At 47.7% G+C, this 8,291-nt stretch overlaps 1 protein-coding gene across 3 annotated transcripts in view; it reads right to left on the reverse strand.

The window, feature by feature from the left end:
• The window catches only part of TNN (tenascin N), a 71,174-nt gene extending 63,666 nt beyond the window's left edge, over positions 1–7,508 (reverse strand). For all 3 annotated transcript variants that reach the window (XM_081297735.1, XM_081297736.1, XM_081297734.1), the window contains exon 1: positions 7,417–7,508. The gene's annotated coding sequence lies outside the window, so the exon portion shown is untranslated. The remainder of the gene's footprint in view (positions 1–7,416) is intronic.
• Between the last annotated feature and the right edge of the window lie 783 nt (positions 7,509–8,291).

Raw genomic sequence — 8,291 nt, forward strand, 5'->3', positions numbered from 1 at the left:
TCCCTGCTAACCTGAACCTTTTAGGGCTGGGGTCCAAGGTGCGTTCATTATATTGTTGTCCTAAGGCAAAGGCACAGAGTCTCACACTAAGGGGTTCAGTCCCTATTACTCGAGGCCAGGGGTCAAGGGTGGCCTGGTGTCAGGCAGTTATGTTTCACCTCCTTGGCCACTAGGGGGCGATATGGGCCTTCACCGCCATCAGTGGCGGATGGACCCCTCTCCCCTCTGGTTCCCCTAGTTCCCATCTGGGAAGTTGTATAGTCTGACTACTAAAGAGTCAAGGCAGGGCAGACCTAGAGACCCAGGTGGGCTCACAGGACACACAGGAACCTCATTCACAAGGTGAGCTTGCGTGGCCACAGGTATCTAGAAACCCATCCACCAAGCTGCCCCTGGACAATGGGCTTCTGCAACCCACACAAACTTGTAATTAATTGTTGGTGTGAGAGTTTGAAAGTCCTTTCCTGGGCCTGCGTCCTCCTCCACCCAGGCTTTCCTGCACATGGTGAGAAGCAGCCTAAGAACAAACCACACAGGCCCCAGCGCGTCAGCCTTGGGCGGGCCCTTCTCTGCTTTAGCCTCCTCCTGGGACAGGAAGGATGCTGCTGCCTCCTGTCATCGGAGTGCTGAGCACCGTGCCCAGCACCCAGCAAGAGCTCAACAAACATTCTGGGATTTTTTTTAAGAGTCTACCAAGGCTGGGGATATAGCTCAGTTGGTAGAGTGCTTGCCTTCCATGCACAAAGCCCTGGGTTTAATCCCCAGGACCGCCAAAAAAAAAAAAAAAAAAAAAAAAAACAGCCTACCAAGTGATTTCCTGTTCATCCCCATTTTTTTTTAATTGTGAAGGATTGTACTTAGAGTAAAAAGTAGCACATAAATAGCTCTGCTTTAATGACTGGTAAAGACATCAGTCAGCCTTGCACCCACAATCAGGTTGAGAGCTGGACCATCGTCAGCATCCTAGCAGCCTCACAGGGCCTTGCCAGATGCTGCCTCTCTTCCAGCTTAATAGCTAGAACAGCACAAGACCGTCAAAAGAACTGACCTGGAGGACAACTACACAGGTCAGAAAAAGGAATAAACCTTCCTAATCACAAATTCTAGTACAGAGTAAAAATTTTATCTTTTAAATGGTTATCATTTATTAGGTATCAGAAAATAGAGGAAATAAAGGATGAAGGGCCCTGGTAGAATTATTATTTAAAATAAAAATAATGGGGGGCTGGGATTGAGGCTCAGTGGTAGAGCGCTCACCTAGCACACGCAGGGTGCTGGGTTCGATCCTCAGTACCACATAAAAATAAATGAAAGGAATAAAGGTATTATGTCCAACTACAACTGAAAAAATAAATATATTTTTAAAAATTAAATAAAAATAATAATATTACAATACATTACAGCAAAGTTCTGTTGTCCAATTGCTGCTGCATGCTGGCCATTGGCCAGGTGCATGGAGCCTCACTATTAAGACTCCGAGGTGCTGTGGAAGGTCAGTGTTGTGCTCCTCACTTAGTGGGAGAGGAAACCAGGTCTGAGAGGTAAAGCACTTACCAGGGGTTGCTCAACTAGTAGGTGGCAGAGGCAGGATTCAAACCAGGTCCACACTATTGCAAGCCTGTGCTGGGTCTGTCAGCATGATGTTCTTATACCACCAGCAAATGAGCTCAGTATCGACAGATAACTAATGAGTGTCTCATGCAAATAGCAAATGAATTTAGTATATTCATGTCCCCAGGCAATTCCCTCATTTGGACACAGGTACTATATACCTCATACCCAAGGGATGTGCTACCACTGAGAACTAATCAGAATGATGCCAATAAAAAGTTCTTCTTTTATTGAGACATAACATCTGTGCGGCTTTACAGACACAGTGTGATAATTCAACACATGTGTTCAGTGTGCAATGATCACATCTGGGTAGAAGCACCTCCACCCCCTGGAGCCTTAACCGTTTTCATGTGCTGGGGGCTTGTACCCTTCTAGCCATTTTGGAAGAGAGAGTTCGTGTTACTATTTTGCTCCATTTACTCCTCTTGATTCTCCAATCATCCAAAGTGTGTATTGGGGCTAGTAATAATCATGGCAGCTCACATTTCCAAGCACCTACTGCACCTCAGGAGCAGGGCTCTGCCCTCGCAGCAAGAGTGGGATGGTAGGGGCTGTTCTGACTGTCCTGGGATTTGGACAGTGGGTAATAAGTGTCTGCAGACTTTAAAGAGAGCTGCTTTAAGACAGGTTTGGGTTGGGGTGAGGTTAGGGAGAACAGGGGGGTGGCAGGAAGAGAGACCAATACCTGACTCTGGCCAAGACTAATTCAGAGGTGGGCACTTGGCTCAGAGTTTGCCATTTCATGGGCATTCAGTAACTGGAGGGAACTATAGTCCCAGCTAAATAAGAGAGCCCTTGGCCTGCTTCCCCAGCCCCCACCATGCAACAGGCAGCACCTGGGGAAACCAGAGCTGCTCTTGGTTGGTGAGAGGTGGAAGAAGGGAAGTACCTGGCTGACCATGGCCCTGCCCTCCTGCGTGTGGTCTCCAACCTCATGCCTTAGCTGGGAGAGAGGAAGGAAACTGAGGCTCTGATATTGAAACAGATTTGCCTTCAAAAAGTGGTCCTTTTCTAAGCCCAAAAGCAACCAGAAAACTCGGGAATCTGCTGGGGACTTCTGTGAGGATGGAGGAAGCAGGAAAGCCTATAGTGAGTTAGAAGGCAGATGGACAGAAATAATGAAATGTCGCCATCGCCATCTTAAAAGGTTCAGACCCGTGACCCAAAAGGCACACTCCAGATCTCCACTTACTCCTCAGGGTGGGAACTGAGGCTCAGAGACACTGCCAAGTGCCTCTGACCACACCACAGAGGAGGGCAAGGCCACACTTCAGGTGTGGGGTTTCCAACTATGGGGCCCTTCAGCTTGCACACTCTGCAATTTCCAGTAACAGCACACGTCTATCACCGAAGCTCCTACAGTGTTTCCACCCTAAATCCCCCTCCTGGGGAGCAACAGAGCCAGAGAAGCCTCTCTGCCCACCCCCCGCCTGTGGCTGACTATTCCTGAGACCTAAATGGAGTGCAGATGTTTTTCTGAATTAGCTCTGAACAAATGCAAAAAAGCCAGGGACTCTCGCCATAAACCACAGCAAGGCTGCCCAAAGCCCGTCTCGCTGTGTTTGTTTTGAAGCCTGGAATATGAGAAACCCCAGAAGCTCTCACAGCCCTCCCTGTCGCCTGTCCTTCTGAATTGTAACAAGATGTCCTCATTAATTGCAGCCTCTCGGATTTCACATGTTGAGATCAGATTTTCCTGGGCAGGGTAATTTCTCGAAAGAAGATGAGCTGGGAAATCCTCAACCTAACAAGTGTAGCGAGCAAGGAGAGAAGCTGTGGGCTCCCACTCCAACACGTGGCAGGAGACTTTCCATGTTGAACAGCACAAGGAAGGGATGACTTCATCACTGCTTAGATATGCACTGCACACCACAGACTGAGCTCCCCAGGGCTGGGTTGGAGGGCTCCTAGTTTCACGGAGAAAAACACAGGATGAGACTTGTGAATAGAGATGAATATTCATCCTATGGAGGGGTAGCTCCCTATGGAAAGTGGGGTAAATGCTGCAGGAGTGCAAGAGGCAAAGGGCATTTACATACAGGAAAAGTGCATACAAGATACCTGGAAACCAGGGGCTCGTCAAATTCACTGTCTTGCTGCAGCTGAGCATGTGTTTAATTCTGACTACAGGAGAGGGCTGGGTACAGCAGAGAGACAGGAACAAACTGCTTGGTATTGTTCTTCTGAAGGTTTTGCTGAGTCTGAGCTGGATGGATGGCCCTCGGGTCTGCCTTCAGAGACCTGCTGATGTCTCAGGGCTCTCTACCTGTGCTCTACGTCCTCTTGGTAGCTGCACCTAGTTCTGTGGCTTTAATTTCCAGACAAACATTAACAGCCCCCAAATCCATATGGATGCTTCTACCTAGATATCCTTATATGCTCAGGGATGACAGTGGCTAAAACTGTGTTGATCCCCTCTGTATTCCCAGTCTCACAGTACAGTTCTGGCTAAATATTTTCTGAACTAAATAATAGCCACTGGAATTTGGGTGTTTAAAGGTGATGGGTACTGTGCCAAATACTTTACAAACATTATTCTCATTTAATCCTCAAAATGCTGGTGGTCAATTGATGACATTCTCTGTTAGAGGCGTCTAGAGGTGTTAAGGACCCCTTAGTACCCCTTGGTCCTTGGAAAGATGAGTTCTTTCCCAAATAGGGAGTTCAATCCCAGCCAATTTCATGAGAAGCTGGAGAATTCCTTTCCCAGGAATCACCACAGTGCTCAAGGTCCCTGGGTGCTGGGGCAGAGTCTGATAGGAGAGAAGGCCAGACTCCCAATCCCAACAGTCCTCTCCGACCCCAGGCCAGAAGACCTCTATGTCACCTCATTCTCCCCAAAGAAGGACACGCACTCTGTGTCAGGAAATAACAGTACTACTTACACCAAAGAGATCGGTAGCCAGTTTCTAACCACTGTTACAGATCTTTATCCAGGGCCTTCTCTCATTCCCTCATTACCTCATCCTGCCTGTATGGTTGACCACAGGCAAATGAGAGCCACTGCTTTAGCTTTTAGGGGGGAAATGGTATTATCCTGGAGTTCCAGAGGAGTCACTTAAGATATTCTGTCCCCAAATGACAAAGTGGACATCACTGAAGTATGGAGGGAAATGAAGGAGGTGGGCGCTAGGGATGCATCAGTCACAAATGTCACTGGCAAACTTGTCATTCCTTTGTTAATTCTCTTGAGCATGTTTTGCTAGTGATCCCCAACCTAGGCCCCAGATGACTCAGGGGTGACTCGGGGGTCTTGTGACCCAAGTACTTGGTCCAGGAGAGTGAGTTCTCAGTGGCTGAGGAACCCATGCTGGCTCAACTCATCCTGCGCTGAAGACCTCTCCTCTCTCTCTTCCTCCCTCAGTATGGAAGAGTGAGTGGTATCCAAGGCACATTGTCTCCCCTAGGTCAACTCCCAGTTGAACCAGGTACATACAAGCACTTTTATTTCTAGTCTCTGTGACACTGAACTGTCTACATAGCCATTCCACATAGGATTCGGGATGGCTAGGTGAGGATGAGGATGAGATTGTAGCCTTATGTGATAGGCCTAATATGGTCATATTCTGGGTGCACCCCACCCCAGTTCAATTGGATCCACCCAGTGAGCCCCCAGGAAGTGCCTGCAGATGATTCTCACACCGTGGTGCAATGACCATCTCCCTGAAGACCTCTTCCCTTCAGGGTTGCTGCCCACTACAGGTAGAAAGGATAAAGGGGGCGCCTGAACCAGTGTTAGCACTCAGTCGATTCTCAGGGGTCCCATCAGGCTTATTTTGTTTTGTCAACTGAATCTTAATCTGCCTTGAAAAGGCTCAAGTGGGTGATGATAACAGTAGCTCCCACTTTCCAAGCATTTTTACATGCCAGGCGCTATGCTAAGCCCTTGTGAGATTCTTCCTGAACATCAGGCAGAGCGTTCACTCACCCCCAAGGGATGAAGTACTTTCTCACAGAAAGTCCTTCTTTAGCTTTCAAGATAAAATGGATACAGGGCCTAAATTCAGGAACCTTCTTTTTCCACATCCAACCAAACACCCAATCCCTAGCTGACTGATGTTTAATACAGAATTAACCCTATTCCCCAAGGGTATAAGGGGCATCTATGGCAAACTCTGCTCCAGTTAAATGATAATGAAGAGAGGCACATAATGAAAAGTTAAAATCCTCTGTTTAGTTTAACGTGTGGTTTTCCACATATTGAATAACTTCAAAGTCCCTGCCTTCCATCAAGGAGGAGAAGCCATTGCTAATTTCCAAGGATCTGCCCTGTTCCACCCACACTCGCTGGGCAGATAATTCCGTGGCAGCTGGTTGGCATTAATGAGAGTCCACTGTGGTGGAACCAGGCAAAGCCCCTGTCCATCCGAGATTAGGCCTGAGAGCTCAGCTTCACAGGCTCACAGATTGGTGGCTCCAAATGCTGCTACAGAACCTAAACCATGATCTCATGTCTGCAGCCAGACCCTATAGGAGCCAGGGTTATGGAATGAGTGGCGGATGGACAAGAGTTTCCATGGGCCTGGGCACAACTCCCTCAGGCATTTCTCAGAAACAGACCTTAGTCTACCCTCCATTTCAAACCACAGAACAGCACTGGATGCAAACCAGAAGCCACGAGACGATTTGGAGTCATCTGTCCCATTTTCTCTGTTTTGGAAGTCAGCTGCAGTCTGCGTACTTGGGCATGCAGCAGGACTCAAAGTGGGGTAGAAGCATGTCAGGTGCTTTTATCCCTCCTCAGAAAAGAGGACACTGGTGCTGACACTGTTTCTGCCTGAGTCCCTGCTCCCCACACTGTAGCCGTCACTCTGGATCTGCAACTAATGCCCAAATGCCAACGGCAATGAGTCTTCATGCTCATCCTGTCCCTGCCAGCTTCTAGTGCATAGCCCAGGCCCAGAAGGCATCACCTAACACCTTGGTGCTGACACCAGTGACTTGGATGTTGTGGCTTATCTATGTCCAGCTGTGGGAACTCATTATTTCTATACTGAGATTGTTCCTTTTTAAAAAAAAAAAATGTTTATCTAAGTAAGTCAGGTTTTATACTTTAAAGTGAAATCCTGCACAGTCTCATTCATTCTTTCTCCTCTTTCACCAGCTCCCTCCCAAACACAAAAATTAATAATAAAGTCAGACCTCCAAAAACTAGTCCAATCACATCATTCTTGAGATGTTTCAAAATGGTTTCCTTGAGGCATTGTGAGGGTAACTGGGAATTTGGGAAAAAGAAATTGCCCTCTTACAGGTAATAATTAAGACCAATTAAAACTCAAAGTTCTGCAAGTGAGTTTGCAAATATAATCTTCGTTGGTGCATGTGAAATCCAGAAAAATGGAAAAATACTAGCTTCCTGATCATAACTGAAATAAAAATTCAGATTTAGGATTTAAAAGAACAGTGAGATATAACAGATAAGAACCTTTTTTAAGGAGGTTTTTGACATTGTAAAGAAGTCAACAAAGAAAAAAAGATGAGAAATACATGCTAGATCGACTCCAAGGAAACACTTTATCTAAACATGTCCTACTCCAGGTAGCAGCTAGTACAACACCAACCGCATTTGGCCAGATAAGGAGATGCTGGACTTAGTCCTGTCGGAGGACAGAGTGTGACTCTGGCTGAGGATGTCGTATGCAGGTCCTGGAAGATATTTCCTGATTTGAATTTAACCTGCATTACACTGCTTGGGTTTTCAGGTTTGGAACTGAGGCACGGGAGTCCAGTGGCCCCTGACCATCCACACCCGGCGGCCTTCTTCCCTCTCACAGGCAGAGCTTCAGCGATGGGTGCACTTACCTGGGAGGCGGCTGGGCACTGCTTCCGGCACCCCTGTCTCCTGCGAGCTGGGCTCCTGGTGCTGAAGACCCTGGTGCTGGTCTGTCCTCACTCTTCTCTCCTTGGCTTCCCTCCCTGAATTTAAATCCTGTCTAGGCCAGAGGAGGAGCCAAAGGAGACTCTTGGGTATTTTCCTCCCTTACTGGCAGAGATTCCTTTAAAGATTGAGTAATTCATCCTCTTATTCTAACTAGGGGAGAAAAAAATATACATTTCCCCCTCTTTTTCACTTCGATTACACAGCAGCTAAAAATACTAAAGGCTGTTTCCATTTAAGTGGATCCAGAATAAGGATATTAAAAAAGTTTGCACGTCCCCTGGCCAGGAGCTGAGTCTCGGGGTTGGGAAGTACGTTTAAAAAGCCTCTTTCTGTTTTTCCTGTTGCAGGCATTTGGGGATTTATTGCCTCCTACTTTTAAAATAGGAAAGGACCTTTAGCATAAAGAAAATGAGCGGAGACCCTCAGAGACAGAGCCTGCTCTGACTCCTACCTCTCACTATCTCACGCGTACCTGGGAGCGGCAGGGCTCTGAAGGGGGCTGAGAGCAGACCTGGGGCTTCTGGGCCCACTCAGACCAGGTGAGGACAGTGGTGCCCCTTGCAGGCCACCTTCGTCTTTTGCCATCTCATGGGCAGACTTCTCCTTTCTATGAACCAGAGCTATTTCAGTGGGTCCCAGGTGGCACCTGCCGCTCTTCCCTCCCGGTGGTTCCTCTCTCAGCCTTCCTGAGTAGATTCTGGAGTGCAGATCCACAATGAAAGGAGCCCATCGGTTTCCAGTCACCCACGTGCAGCCAGATACCAAGGAGAAGGAAGAAGGTGGGATAGGAGAGGTG

This window comes from Spermophilus citellus (genome assembly GCF_964194105.1).
Source record: "Spermophilus citellus genome assembly, chromosome: 6".
Lineage (NCBI taxonomy): Eukaryota > Metazoa > Chordata > Mammalia > Rodentia > Sciuridae > Spermophilus > Spermophilus citellus.